Here is a 12844-nt window from a genome sequence, read left to right as displayed (position 1 = left end):
ATCAGAAAAGCCATTTTAAGCCTGAGCTAGATTTAGGTGTTTGATGCCCAGTGAAAAGTATTGCACTGTGACAAGTGACACTTGTGCCTGAAGATTGCGTTGGGCAGCTAACGGTTGGGCCACATCACTTTTCGGCCTTTTGGCTGTAGTAAATGTTCTCATCAGTTTAATATCTGATATGTCCTCAATAAGACGACAGCATTAAACATATGTTTTTTGTGTCGGGGGCTGAAAAAGGGGCTTGCTCCGTTCACTCCACGCATCGACCCGGTATTGCAGCGCCGCTGGAAATGGCGCACCCTTCTCCTGCCTTGTGGACAACCAAATATCGACGCAAACGGAGCGGCCCATTGCTCAAATTGCCATTGGACTGAGAAACAAATGAGTCCCACTGGATGCTGTCTTCATGGCCTGGCGTTGTGGCAAAATAGGCTCTGTTGACTCCTCATCACCCATGTCCCTTGGCGAACCTCATTGGGCTCCCAGTCTCAAATGGCTGTAAAACATGACAACTGGAGTAAAAGCCAATCAACAGCAAAATGAAGTCTCAAAAAATACAGCGAGATTTGCACTTTTAATTGGCAGAAAAACACAGGACAGAGAGGAAATATTGCCACGGTGATATTGTGGGCAGGGGTAGGGGAATGGGTGTGGCCTGGGATTTGGATCGCGGGGCAAGTCAGGCGTACCGTGAGTGTTTTGACTGGGACGACTAGGGTCTTTGGCTGTTCTTCATCAAAGGGCTGTACTTACTCTGGTTTCTTTTCATAACGCACAAGTCTTTCGCCTTTTACTAAAGACTTCCGTGGAAAGGAACACCAATGAGTTGAAGCTGTTTTTGGCAGGCTTTGCCGTTTGGCTGAGCCTTGTGCTTTTGTGAAGATCAGAAAAGCCATTTTAAGCCTGAGCTAGATTTAGGTGTTTGATGCCCAGTGAAAAGTATTGCACTGTGACAAGTGACACTTGTGCCTGAAGATTGCGTTGGGCAGCTAACGGTTGGGCCACATCACTTTTCGGCCTTTTGGCTGTAGTAAATGTTCTCATCAGTTTAATATCTGATATGTCCTCAATAAGACGACAGCATTAAACATATGTTTTTTGTGTCGGGGGCTGAAAAAGGGGCTTGCTCCGTTCACTCCACGCATCGACCCGGTACTGCAGCGCCGCTGGAAATGGCGCACCCTTCTCCTGCCTTGTGGACAACCAAATATCGACGCAAATGGAGCGGCCCATTGCTCAAATTGCCATTGGACTGAGAAACAAATGAGTCCCACTGGATGCTGTCTTCATGGCCTGGCGTTGTGGCAAAATAGGCTCTGTTGACTCCTCATCACCCATGTCCCTTGGCGAACCTCATTGGGCTCCCAGTCTCAAATGGCTGTAAAACATGACAACTGGAGTAAAAGCCAATCAACAGCAAAATGAAGTCTCAAAAAATACAGCGAGATTTGCACTTTTAATTGGCAGAAAAACACAGGACAGAGAGGAAATATTGCCACAGTGATATTGTGGGCAGGGGTAGGGGAATGGGTGTGGCCTGGGATTTGGATCGCGGGGCAAGTCAGGCGTACCGTGAGTGTTTTGACTGGGACGACTAGGGTCTTTGGCTGTTCTTCATCAAAGGGCTGTACTTACTCTGGTTTCTTTTCATAACGCACAAGTCTTTCGCCTTTTACTAAAGACTTCCGTGGAAAGCAACACCAATGAGTTGAAGCTATTTTTGGCAGGCTTTGCCATTTGGCTTAGCCTTGTGCTTTTGTGAAGATCAGAAAAGCCATTTTAAGCCTGAGCTAGATTTAGGTGTTTGATGCCCAGTGAAAAGTATTGCACTGTGACAAGTGACACTTGTGCCTGAAGATTGCGTTGGGCAGCTAACGGTTGGGCCACATCACTTTTCGGCCTTTTGGCTGTAGTAAATGTTCTCATCAGTTTAATATCTGATATGTCCTCAATAAGACGACAGCATTAAACATATGTTTTTTGTGTCGGGGGCTGAAAAAGGGGCTTGCTCCGTTCACTCCACGCATCGACCCGGTATTACAGCGCCGCTGGAAATGGCGCACCCTTCTCCTGCCTTGTGGACAACCAAATATCGACGCAAACGGAGCGGCCCATTGCTCAAATTGCCATTGGACTGAGAAACAAATGAGTCCCACTGGATGCTGTCTTCATGGCCTGGCGTTGTGGCAAAATAGGCTCTGTTGACTCCTCATCACCCATGTCCCTTGGCGAACCTCATTGGGCTCCCAGTCTCAAATGGCTGTAAAACATGACAACTGGAGTAAAAGCCAATCAACAGCAAAATGAAGTCTCAAAAAATACAGCGAGATTTGCACTTTTAATTGGCAGAAAAACACAGGACAGAGAGGAAATATTGCCACGGTGATATTGTGGGCAGGGGTAGGGGAATGGGTGCGGCCTGGGATTTGGATCGCGGGGCAAGTCAGGCGTACCGTGAGTGTTTTGACTGGGACGACTAGGGTCTTTGGCTGTTCTTCATCAAAGGGCTGTACTTACTCTGGTTTCTTTTCATAACGCACAAGTCTTTCGCCTTTTACTAAAGACTTCCGTGGAAAGGAACACCAATGAGTTGAAGCTATTTTTGGCAGGCTTTGTCATTTGGCTTAGCCTTGTGCTTTTGTGAAGATCAGAAAAGCCATTTTAAGCCTGAGCTAGATTTAGGTGTTTGATGCCCAGTGAAAAGTATTGCACTGTGACAAGTGACACTTGTGCCTGAAGATTGCGTTGGGCAGCTAACGGTTGGGCCACATCACTTTTCGGCCTTTTGGCTGTAGTAAATGTTCTCATCAGTTTAATATCTGATATGTCCTCAATAAGACGACAGCATTAAACATATGTTTTTTGTGTCGGGGGCTGAAAAAGGGGCTTGCTCCGTTCACTCCACGCATCGACCCGGTATTGCAGCGCCGCTGGAAATGGCGCACCCTTCTCCTGCCTTGTGGACAACCAAATATCGACGCAAACGGAGCGGCCCATTGCTCAAATTGCCATTGGACTGAGAAACAAATGAGTCCCACTGGATGCTGTCTTCATGGCCTGGCGTTGTGGCAAAATAGGCTCTGTTGACTCCTCATCACCCATGTCCCTTGGCGAACCTCATTGGGCTCCCAGTCTCAAATGGCTGTAAAACATGACAACTGGAGTAAAAGCCAATCAACAGCAAAATGAAGTCTCAAAAAATACAGCGAGATTTGCACTTTTAATTGGCAGAAAAACACAGGACAGAGAGGAAATATTGCCACAGTGATATTGTGGGCAGGGGTAGGGGAATGGGTGTGGCCTGGGATTTGGATCGCGGGGCAAGTCAGGCGTACCGTGAGTGTTTTGACTGGGACGACTAGGGTCTTTGGCTGTTCTTCATCAAAGGGCTGTACTTACTTTGGTTTCTTTTCATAACGCACAAGTCTTTCGCCTTTTACTAAAGACTTCCGTGGAAAGCAACACCAATGAGTTGAAGCTATTTTTGGCAGGCTTTGCCGTTTGGCTGAGCCTTGTGCTTTTGTGAAGATCAGAAAAGCCATTTTAAGCCTGAGCTAGATTTAGGTGTTTGATGCCCAGTGAAAAGTATTGCACTGTGACAAGTGACACTTGTGCCTGAAGATTGCGTTGGGCAGCTAACGGTTGGGCCACATCACTTTTCGGCCTTTTGGCTGTAGTAAATGTTCTCATCAGTTTAATATCTGATATGTCCTCAATAAGACGACAGCATTAAACATATGTTTTTTGTGTCGGGGGCTGAAAAAGGGGCTTGCTCCGTTCACTCCACGCATCGACCCGGTACTGCAGCGCCGCTGGAAATGGCGCACCCTTCTCCTGCCTTGTGGACAACCAAATATCGACGCAAACGGAGCGGCCCATTGCTCAAATTGCCATTGGACTGAGAAACAAATGAGTCCCACTGGATGCTGTCTTCATGGCCTGGCGTTGTGGCAAAATAGGCTCTGTTGACTCCTCATCACCCATGTCCCTTGGCGAACCTCATTGGGCTCCCAGTCTCAAATGGCTGTAAAACATGACAACTGGAGTAAAAGCCAATCAACAGCAAAATGAAGTCTCAAAAAATACAGCGAGATTTGCACTTTTAATTGGCAGAAAAACACAGGACAGAGAGGAAATATTGCCACGGTGATATTGTGGGCAGGGGTAGGGGAATGGGTGTGGCCTGGGATTTGGATCGCGGGGCAAGTCAGGCGTACCGTGAGTGTTTTGACTGGGACGACTAGGGTCTTTGGCTGTTCTTCATCAAAGGGCTGTACTTACTCTGGTTTCTTTTCATAACGCACAAGTCTTTCGCCTTTTACTAAAGACTTCCGTGGAAAGGAACACCAATGCGTTGAAGCTATTTTTGGCAGGCTTTGCAGTTTGGCTGAGCCTTGTGCTTTTGTGAAGATCAGAAAAGCCATTTTAAGCCTGAGCTAGATTTAGGTGTTTGATGCCCAGTGAAAAGTATTGCACTGTGACAAGTGACACTTGTGCCTGAAGATTGCGTTGGGCAGCTAACGGTTGGGCCACATCACTTTTCGGCCTTTTGGCTGTAGTAAATGTTCTCATCAGTTTAATATCTGATATGTCCTCAATAAGACGACAGCATTAAACATATGTTTTTTGTGTCGGGGGCTGAAAAAGGGGCTTGCTCCGTTCACTCCACGCATCGACCCGGTATTGCAGCGCCGCTGGAAATGGCGCACCCTTCTCCTGCCTTGTGGACAACCAAATATCGACGCAAACGGAGCGGCCCATTGCTCAAATTGCCATTGGACTGAGAAACAAATGAGTCCCACTGGATGCTGTCTTCATGGCCTGGCGTTGTGGCAAAATAGGCTCTGTTGACTCCTCATCACCCATGTCCCTTGGCGAACCTCATTGGGCTCCCAGTCTCAAATGGCTGTAAAACATGACAACTGGAGTAAAAGCCAATCAACAGCAAAATGAAGTCTCAAAAAATACAGCGAGATTTGCACTTTTAATTGGCAGAAAAACACAGGACAGAGAGGAAATATTGCCACGGTGATATTGTGGGCAGGGGTAGGGGAATGGGTGCGGCCTGGGATTTGGATCGCGGGGCAAGTCAGGCGTACCGTGAGTGTTTTGACTGGGACGACTAGGGTCTTTGGCTGTTCTTCATCAAAGGGCTGTACTTACTCTGGTTTCTTTTCATAACGCACAAGTCTTTCGCCTTTTATTAAAGACTTCCGTGGAAAGGAACACCAATGAGTTGGAGCTATTTTTGGCAGGCTTTGTCATTTGGCTGAGCCTTGTGCTTTTGTGAAGATCAGAAAAGCCATTTTAAGCCTGAGCTAGATTTAGGTGTTTGATGCCCAGTGAAAAGTATTGCACTGTGACAAGTGACACTTGTGCCTGAAGATTGTGTTGGGCAGCTAACGGTTGGGCCACATCACTTTTCGGCCTTTTGGCTGTAGTAAATGTTCTCATCAGTTTAATATCTGATATGTCCTCAATAAGACGACAGCATTAAACATATGTTTTTTGTGTCGGGGGCTGAAAAAGGGGCTTGCTCCGTTCACTCCACGCATCGACCCGGTATTGCAGCGCCGCTGGAAATGGCGCACCCTTCTCCTGCCTTGTGGACAACCAAATATCGACGCAAACGGAGCGGCCCATTGCTCAAATTGCCATTGGACTGAGAAACAAATGAGTCCCACTGGATGCTGTCTTCATGGCCTGGCGTTGTGGCAAAATAGGCTCTGTTGACTCCTCATCACCCATGTCCCTTGGTGAACCTCATTGGGCTCCCAGTCTCAAATGGCTGTAAAACATGACAACTGGAGTAAAAGCCAATCAACAGCAAAATGAAGTCTCAAAAAATACAGCGAGATTTGCACTTTTAATTGGCAGAAAAACACAGGACAGAGAGGAAATATTGCCACAGTGATATTGTGGGCAGGGGTAGGGGAATGGGTGTGGCCTGGGATTTGGATCGCGGGGCAAGTCAGGCGTACCGTGAGTGTTTTGACTGGGACGACTAGGGTCTTTGGCTGTTCTTCATCAAAGGGCTGTACTTACTCTGGTTTCTTTTCATAACGCACAAGTCTTTCGCCTTTTACTAAAGACTTCCGTGGAAAGCAACACCAATGAGTTGAAGCTATTTTTGGCAGGCTTTGCCATTTGGCTTAGCCTTGTGCTTTTGTGAAGATCAGAAAAGCCATTTTAAGCCTGAGCTAGATTTAGGTGTTTGATGCCCAGTGAAAAGTATTGCACTGTGACAAGTGACACTTGTGCCTGAAGATTGCGTTGGGCAGCTAACGGTTGGGCCACATCACTTTTCGGCCTTTTGGCTGTAGTAAATGTTCTCATCAGTTTAATATCTGATATGTCCTCAATAAGACGACAGCATTAAACATATGTTTTTTGTGTCGGGGGCTGAAAAAGGGGCTTGCTCCGTTCACTCCACGCATCGACCCGGTATTGCAGCGCCGCTGGAAATGGCGCACCCTTCTCCTGCCTTGTGGACAACCAAATATCGACGCAAACGGAGCGGCCCATTGCTCAAATTGCCATTGGACTGAGAAACAAATGAGTCCCACTGGATGCTGTCTTCATGGCCTGGCGTTGTGGCAAAATAGGCTCTGTTGACTCCTCATCACCCATGTCCCTTGGCGAACCTCATTGGGCTCCCAGTCTCAAATGGCTGTAAAACATGACAACTGGAGTAAAAGCCAATCAACAGCAAAATGAAGTCTCAAAAAATACAGCGAGATTTGCACTTTTAATTGGCAGAAAAACACAGGACAGAGAGGAAATATTGCCACAGTGATATTGTGGGCAGGGGTAGGGGAATGGGTGTGGCCTGGGATTTGGATCGCGGGGCAAGTCAGGCGTACCGTGAGTGTTTTGACTGGGACGACTAGGGTCTTTGGCTGTTCTTCATCAAAGGGCTGTACTTACTCTGGTTTCTTTTCATAACGCACAAGTCTTTCGCCTTTTACTAAAGACTTCCGTGGAAAGGAACACCAATGAGTTGAAGCTGTTTTTGGCAGGCTTTGCCGTTTGGCTGAGCCTTGTGCTTTTGTGAAGATCAGAAAAGCCATTTTAAGCCTGAGCTAGATTTAGGTGTTTGATGCCCAGTGAAAAGTATTGCACTGTGACAAGTGACACTTGTGCCTGAAGATTGCGTTGGGCAGCTAACGGTTGGGCCACATCACTTTTCGGCCTTTTGGCTGTAGTAAATGTTCTCATCAGTTTAATATCTGATATGTCCTCAATAAGACAACAGCATTAAACATATGTTTTTTGTGTCGGGGGCTGAAAAAGGGGCTTGCTCCGTTCACTCCACGCATCGACCCGGTATTGCAGCGCCGCTGGAAATGGCGCACCCTTCTCCTGCCTTGTGGACAACCAAATATCAACGCAAACGGAGCGGCCCATTGCTCAAATTGCCATTGGACTGAGAAACAAATGAGTCCCACTGGATGCTGTCTTCATGGCCTGGCGTTGTGGCAAAATAGGCTCTGTTGACTCCTCATCACCCATGTCCCTTGGCGAACCTCATTGGGCTCCCAGTCTCAAATGGCTGTAAAACATGACAACTGGAGTAAAAGCCAATCAACAGCAAAATGAAGTCTCAAAAAATACAGCGAGATTTGCACTTTTAATTGGCAGAAAAACACAGGACAGAGAGGAAATATTGCCACGGTGATATTGTGGGCAGGGGTAGGGGAATGGGTGCGGCCTGGGATTTGGATCGCGGGGCAAGTCAGGCGTACCGTGAGTGTTTTGACTGGGACGACTAGGGTCTTTGGCTGTTCTTCATCAAAGGGCTGTACTTACTCTGGTTTCTTTTCATAACGCACAAGTCTTTCGCCTTTTACTAAAGACTTCCGTGGAAAGGAACACCAATGAGTTGAAGCTATTTTTGGCAGGCTTTGTCATTTGGCTGAGCCTTGTGCTTTTGTGAAGATCAGAAAAGCCATTTTAAGCCTGAGCTAGATTTAGGTGTTTGATGCCCAGTGAAAAGTATTGCACTGTGACAAGTGACACTTGTGCCTGAAGATTGCGTTGGGCAGCTAACGGTTGGGCCACATCACTTTTCGGCCTTTTGGCTGTAGTAAATGTTCTCATCAGTTTAATATCTGATATGTCCTCAATAAGACGACAGCATTAAACATATGTTTTTTGTGTCGGGGGCTGAAAAAGGGGCTTGCTCCGTTCACTCCACGCATCGACCCGGTATTGCAGCGCCGCTGGAAATGGCGCACCCTTCTCCTGCCTTGTGGACAACCAAATATCGACGCAAACGGAGCGGCCCATTGCTCAAATTGCCATTGGACTGAGAAACAAATGAGTCCCACTGGATGCTGTCTTCATGGCCTGGCGTTGTGGCAAAATAGGCTCTGTTGACTCCTCATCACCCATGTCCCTTGGCGAACCTCATTGGGCTCCCAGTCTCAAATGGCTGTAAAACATGACAACTGGAGTAAAAGCCAATCAACAGCAAAATGAAGTCTCAAAAAATACAGCGAGATTTGCACTTTTAATTGGCAGAAAAACACAGGACAGAGAGGAAATATTGCCACAGTGATATTGTGGGCAGGGGTAGGGGAATGGGTGTGGCCTGGGATTTGGATCGCGGGGCAAGTCAGGCGTACCGTGAGTGTTTTGACTGGGACGACTAGGGTCTTTGGCTGTTCTTCATCAAAGGGCTGTACTTACTTTGGTTTCTTTTCATAACGCACAAGTCTTTCGCCTTTTACTAAAGACTTCCGTGGAAAGCAACACCAATGAGTTGAAGCTGTTTTTGGCAGGCTTTGTCATTTGGCTTAGCCTTGTGCTTTTGTGAAGATCAGAAAAGCCATTTTAAGCCTGAGCTAGATTTAGGTGTTTGATGCCCAGTGAAAAGTATTGCACTGTGACAAGTGACACTTGTGCCTGAAGATTGCGTTGGGCAGCTAACGGTTGGGCCACATCACTTTTCGGCCTTTTGGCTGTAGTAAATGTTCTCATCAGTTTAATATCTGATATGTCCTCAATAAGACGACAGCATTAAACATATGTTTTTTGTGTCGGGGGCTGAAAAAGGGGCTTGCTCCGTTCACTCCACGCATCGACCCGGTATTGCAGCGCCGCTGGAAATGGCGCACCCTTCTCCTGCCTTGTGGACAACCAAATATCGACGCAAACGGAGCGGCCCATTGCTCAAATTGCCATTGGACTGAGAAACAAATGAGTCCCACTGGATGCTGTCTTCATGGCCTGGCGTTGTGGCAAAATAGGCTCTGTTGACTCCTCATCACCCATGTCCCTTGGCGAACCTCATTGGGCTCCCAGTCTCAAATGGCTGTAAAACATGACAACTGGAGTAAAAGCCAATCAACAGCAAAATGAAGTCTCAAAAAATACAGCGAGATTTGCACTTTTAATTGGCAGAAAAACACAGGACAGAGAGGAAATATTGCCACAGTGATATTGTGGGCAGGGGTAGGGGAATGGGTGTGGCCTGGGATTTGGATCGCGGGGCAAGTCAGGCGTACCGTGAGTGTTTTGACTGGGACGACTAGGGTCTTTGGCTGTTCTTCATCAAAGGGCTGTACTTACTTTGGTTTCTTTTCATAACGCACAAGTCTTTCGCCTTTTACTAAAGACTTCCGTGGAAAGCAACACCAATGAGTTGAAGCTATTTTTGGCAGGCTTTGCCGTTTGGCTGAGCCTTGTGCTTTTGTGAAGATCAGAAAAGCCATTTTAAGCCTGAGCTAGATTTAGGTGTTTGATGCCCAGTGAAAAGTATTGCACTGTGACAAGTGACACTTGTGCCTGAAGATTGCGTTGGGCAGCTAACGGTTGGGCCACATCACTTTTCGGCCTTTTGGCTGTAGTAAATGTTCTCATCAGTTTAATATCTGATATGTCCTCAATAAGACGACAGCATTAAACATATGTTTTTTGTGTCGGGGGCTGAAAAAGGGGCTTGCTCCGTTCACTCCACGCATCGACCCGGTATTGCAGCGCCGCTGGAAATGGCGCACCCTTCTCCTGCCTTGTGGACAACCAAATATCGACGCAAACGGAGCGGCCCATTGCTCAAATTGCCATTGGACTGAGAAACAAATGAGTCCCACTGGATGCTGTCTTCATGGCCTGGCGTTGTGGCAAAATAGGCTCTGTTGACTCCTCATCACCCATGTCCCTTGGCGAACCTCATTGGGCTCCCAGTCTCAAATGGCTGTAAAACATGACAACTGGAGTAAAAGCCAATCAACAGCAAAATGAAGTCTCAAAAAATACAGCGAGATTTGCACTTTTAATTGGCAGAAAAACACAGGACAGAGAGGAAATATTGCCACGGTGATATTGTGGGCAGGGGTAGGGGAATGGGTGTGGCCTGGGATTTGGATCGCGGGGCAAGTCAGGCGTACCGTGAGTGTTTTGACTGGGACGACTAGGGTCTTTGGCTGTTCTTCATCAAAGGGCTGTACTTACTCTGGTTTCTTTTCATAACGCACAAGTCTTTCGCCTTTTACTAAAGACTTCCGTGGAAAGGAACACCAATGAGTTGAAGCTGTTTTTGGCAGGCTTTGCCGTTTGGCTGAGCCTTGTGCTTTTGTGAAGATCAGAAAAGCCATTTTAAGCCTGAGCTAGATTTAGGTGTTTGATGCCCAGTGAAAAGTATTGCACTGTGACAAGTGACACTTGTGCCTGAAGATTGCGTTGGGCAGCTAACGGTTGGGCCACATCACTTTTCGGCCTTTTGGCTGTAGTAAATGTTCTCATCAGTTTAATATCTGATATGTCCTCAATAAGACGACAGCATTAAACATATGTTTTTTGTGTCGGGGGCTGAAAAAGGGGCTTGCTCCGTTCACTCCACGCATCGACCCGGTACTGCAGCGCCGCTGGAAATGGCGCACCCTTCTCCTGCCTTGTGGACAACCAAATATCGACGCAAATGGAGCGGCCCATTGCTCAAATTGCCATTGGACTGAGAAACAAATGAGTCCCACTGGATGCTGTCTTCATGGCCTGGCGTTGTGGCAAAATAGGCTCTGTTGACTCCTCATCACCCATGTCCCTTGGCGAACCTCATTGGGCTCCCAGTCTCAAATGGCTGTAAAACATGACAACTGGAGTAAAAGCCAATCAACAGCAAAATGAAGTCTCAAAAAATACAGCGAGATTTGCACTTTTAATTGGCAGAAAAACACAGGACAGAGAGGAAATATTGCCACAGTGATATTGTGGGCAGGGGTAGGGGAATGGGTGTGGCCTGGGATTTGGATCGCGGGGCAAGTCAGGCGTACCGTGAGTGTTTTGACTGGGACGACTAGGGTCTTTGGCTGTTCTTCATCAAAGGGCTGTACTTACTCTGGTTTCTTTTCATAACGCACAAGTCTTTCGCCTTTTACTAAAGACTTCCGTGGAAAGCAACACCAATGAGTTGAAGCTATTTTTGGCAGGCTTTGCCATTTGGCTTAGCCTTGTGCTTTTGTGAAGATCAGAAAAGCCATTTTAAGCCTGAGCTAGATTTAGGTGTTTGATGCCCAGTGAAAAGTATTGCACTGTGACAAGTGACACTTGTGCCTGAAGATTGCGTTGGGCAGCTAACGGTTGGGCCACATCACTTTTCGGCCTTTTGGCTGTAGTAAATGTTCTCATCAGTTTAATATCTGATATTTCCTCAATAAGACGACAGCATTAAACATATGTTTTTTGTGTCGGGGGCTGAAAAAGGGGCTTGCTCCGTTCACTCCACGCATCGACCCGGTATTACAGCGCCGCTGGAAATGGCGCACCCTTCTCCTGCCTTGTGGACAACCAAATATCGACGCAAACGGAGCGGCCCATTGCTCAAATTGCCATTGGACTGAGAAACAAATGAGTCCCACTGGATGCTGTCTTCATGGCCTGGCGTTGTGGCAAAATAGGCTCTGTTGACTCCTCATCACCCATGTCCCTTGGCGAACCTCATTGGGCTCCCAGTCTCAAATGGCTGTAAAACATGACAACTGGAGTAAAAGCCAATCAACAGCAAAATGAAGTCTCAAAAAATACAGCGAGATTTGCACTTTTAATTGGCAGAAAAACACAGGACAGAGAGGAAATATTGCCACGGTGATATTGTGGGCAGGGGTAGGGGAATGGGTGCGGCCTGGGATTTGGATCGCGGGGCAAGTCAGGCGTACCGTGAGTGTTTTGACTGGGACGACTAGGGTCTTTGGCTGTTCTTCATCAAAGGGCTGTACTTACTCTGGTTTCTTTTCATAACGCACAAGTCTTTCGCCTTTTACTAAAGACTTCCGTGGAAAGGAACACCAATGAGTTGAAGCTATTTTTGGCAGGCTTTGTCATTTGGCTTAGCCTTGTGCTTTTGTGAAGATCAGAAAAGCCATTTTAAGCCTGAGCTAGATTTAGGTGTTTGATGCCCAGTGAAAAGTATTGCACTGTGACAAGTGACACTTGTGCCTGAAGATTGCGTTGGGCAGCTAACGGTTGGGCCACATCACTTTTCGGCCTTTTGGCTGTAGTAAATGTTCTCATCAGTTTAATATCTGATATGTCCTCAATAAGACGACAGCATTAAACATATGTTTTTTGTGTCGGGGGCTGAAAAAGGGGCTTGCTCCGTTCACTCCACGCATCGACCCGGTATTGCAGCGCCGCTGGAAATGGCGCACCCTTCTCCTGCCTTGTGGACAACCAAATATCGACGCAAACGGAGCGGCCCATTGCTCAAATTGCCATTGGACTGAGAAACAAATGAGTCCCACTGGATGCTGTCTTCATGGCCTGGCGTTGTGGCAAAATAGGCTCTGTTGACTCCTCATCACCCATGTCCCTTGGCGAACCTCATTGGGCTCCCAGTCTCAAATGG

General features: G+C 47.2%; 14 non-coding genes and 15 pseudogenes across 14 annotated transcripts; all 29 read left to right on the top strand.

Annotated features, from left to right (window-relative positions):
* Nucleotides 1-123: 123 nt before the first annotated feature.
* On the top strand, nucleotides 124-304 carry LOC144466235 (U2 spliceosomal RNA; annotated as a pseudogene).
* A 445-nt stretch (nucleotides 305-749) lies between these two features.
* On the top strand, nucleotides 750-864 carry LOC144465479 (U5 spliceosomal RNA). Its single transcript, XR_013492620.1, has one exon. It is a non-coding gene; the product is annotated as a U5 spliceosomal RNA (small nuclear RNA).
* A 141-nt stretch (nucleotides 865-1005) lies between these two features.
* LOC144465247 (U2 spliceosomal RNA) lies at nucleotides 1006-1186 on the top strand (annotated as a pseudogene).
* Nucleotides 1187-1631: 445 nt separating this feature from the next.
* On the top strand, nucleotides 1632-1746 carry LOC144465584 (U5 spliceosomal RNA). The gene has a single exon (XR_013492714.1). It is a non-coding gene; the product is annotated as a U5 spliceosomal RNA (small nuclear RNA).
* Nucleotides 1747-1887: 141 nt separating this feature from the next.
* On the top strand, nucleotides 1888-2068 carry LOC144465214 (U2 spliceosomal RNA; annotated as a pseudogene).
* Nucleotides 2069-2513: 445 nt separating this feature from the next.
* LOC144465353 (U5 spliceosomal RNA) lies at nucleotides 2514-2627 on the top strand. The gene has a single exon (XR_013492510.1). It is a non-coding gene; the product is annotated as a U5 spliceosomal RNA (small nuclear RNA).
* Nucleotides 2628-2769: 142 nt separating this feature from the next.
* LOC144466234 (U2 spliceosomal RNA) lies at nucleotides 2770-2950 on the top strand (annotated as a pseudogene).
* Nucleotides 2951-3395: 445 nt separating this feature from the next.
* On the top strand, nucleotides 3396-3510 carry LOC144465765 (U5 spliceosomal RNA). Its single transcript, XR_013492871.1, has one exon. It is a non-coding gene; the product is annotated as a U5 spliceosomal RNA (small nuclear RNA).
* A 141-nt stretch (nucleotides 3511-3651) lies between these two features.
* LOC144465246 (U2 spliceosomal RNA) lies at nucleotides 3652-3832 on the top strand (annotated as a pseudogene).
* Nucleotides 3833-4277: 445 nt separating this feature from the next.
* On the top strand, nucleotides 4278-4390 carry LOC144465712 (U5 spliceosomal RNA). Its single transcript, XR_013492828.1, has one exon. It is a non-coding gene; the product is annotated as a U5 spliceosomal RNA (small nuclear RNA).
* Nucleotides 4391-4533: 143 nt separating this feature from the next.
* On the top strand, nucleotides 4534-4714 carry LOC144466232 (U2 spliceosomal RNA; annotated as a pseudogene).
* Nucleotides 4715-5159: 445 nt separating this feature from the next.
* On the top strand, nucleotides 5160-5272 carry LOC144465756 (U5 spliceosomal RNA). The gene has a single exon (XR_013492863.1). It is a non-coding gene; the product is annotated as a U5 spliceosomal RNA (small nuclear RNA).
* A 143-nt stretch (nucleotides 5273-5415) lies between these two features.
* On the top strand, nucleotides 5416-5596 carry LOC144466231 (U2 spliceosomal RNA; annotated as a pseudogene).
* Nucleotides 5597-6041: 445 nt separating this feature from the next.
* On the top strand, nucleotides 6042-6156 carry LOC144465583 (U5 spliceosomal RNA). The gene has a single exon (XR_013492713.1). It is a non-coding gene; the product is annotated as a U5 spliceosomal RNA (small nuclear RNA).
* A 141-nt stretch (nucleotides 6157-6297) lies between these two features.
* Nucleotides 6298-6478, top strand: LOC144466230 (U2 spliceosomal RNA; annotated as a pseudogene).
* A 445-nt stretch (nucleotides 6479-6923) lies between these two features.
* On the top strand, nucleotides 6924-7038 carry LOC144465478 (U5 spliceosomal RNA). The gene has a single exon (XR_013492619.1). It is a non-coding gene; the product is annotated as a U5 spliceosomal RNA (small nuclear RNA).
* Nucleotides 7039-7179: 141 nt separating this feature from the next.
* LOC144465251 (U2 spliceosomal RNA) lies at nucleotides 7180-7360 on the top strand (annotated as a pseudogene).
* A 445-nt stretch (nucleotides 7361-7805) lies between these two features.
* On the top strand, nucleotides 7806-7918 carry LOC144465334 (U5 spliceosomal RNA). The gene has a single exon (XR_013492493.1). It is a non-coding gene; the product is annotated as a U5 spliceosomal RNA (small nuclear RNA).
* A 143-nt stretch (nucleotides 7919-8061) lies between these two features.
* On the top strand, nucleotides 8062-8242 carry LOC144466229 (U2 spliceosomal RNA; annotated as a pseudogene).
* Nucleotides 8243-8687: 445 nt separating this feature from the next.
* LOC144465877 (U5 spliceosomal RNA) lies at nucleotides 8688-8801 on the top strand. Its single transcript, XR_013492962.1, has one exon. It is a non-coding gene; the product is annotated as a U5 spliceosomal RNA (small nuclear RNA).
* Nucleotides 8802-8943: 142 nt separating this feature from the next.
* On the top strand, nucleotides 8944-9124 carry LOC144466228 (U2 spliceosomal RNA; annotated as a pseudogene).
* Nucleotides 9125-9569: 445 nt separating this feature from the next.
* On the top strand, nucleotides 9570-9684 carry LOC144465764 (U5 spliceosomal RNA). The gene has a single exon (XR_013492870.1). It is a non-coding gene; the product is annotated as a U5 spliceosomal RNA (small nuclear RNA).
* Nucleotides 9685-9825: 141 nt separating this feature from the next.
* LOC144466227 (U2 spliceosomal RNA) lies at nucleotides 9826-10006 on the top strand (annotated as a pseudogene).
* Nucleotides 10007-10451: 445 nt separating this feature from the next.
* Nucleotides 10452-10566, top strand: LOC144465477 (U5 spliceosomal RNA). The gene has a single exon (XR_013492618.1). It is a non-coding gene; the product is annotated as a U5 spliceosomal RNA (small nuclear RNA).
* Nucleotides 10567-10707: 141 nt separating this feature from the next.
* Nucleotides 10708-10888, top strand: LOC144465245 (U2 spliceosomal RNA; annotated as a pseudogene).
* A 445-nt stretch (nucleotides 10889-11333) lies between these two features.
* On the top strand, nucleotides 11334-11448 carry LOC144465582 (U5 spliceosomal RNA). Its single transcript, XR_013492712.1, has one exon. It is a non-coding gene; the product is annotated as a U5 spliceosomal RNA (small nuclear RNA).
* A 141-nt stretch (nucleotides 11449-11589) lies between these two features.
* On the top strand, nucleotides 11590-11770 carry LOC144465293 (U2 spliceosomal RNA; annotated as a pseudogene).
* A 445-nt stretch (nucleotides 11771-12215) lies between these two features.
* Nucleotides 12216-12329, top strand: LOC144465352 (U5 spliceosomal RNA). The gene has a single exon (XR_013492509.1). It is a non-coding gene; the product is annotated as a U5 spliceosomal RNA (small nuclear RNA).
* A 142-nt stretch (nucleotides 12330-12471) lies between these two features.
* Nucleotides 12472-12652, top strand: LOC144466226 (U2 spliceosomal RNA; annotated as a pseudogene).
* The last annotated feature ends 192 nt before the right edge of the window (nucleotides 12653-12844 follow it).

Source organism: Epinephelus lanceolatus, chromosome 12 (assembly GCF_041903045.1).
Source record: "Epinephelus lanceolatus isolate andai-2023 chromosome 12, ASM4190304v1, whole genome shotgun sequence".
NCBI lineage: Eukaryota > Metazoa > Chordata > Actinopteri > Perciformes > Serranidae > Epinephelus > Epinephelus lanceolatus.
This window is presented reverse-complemented; position numbering and strand designations above follow the sequence as displayed.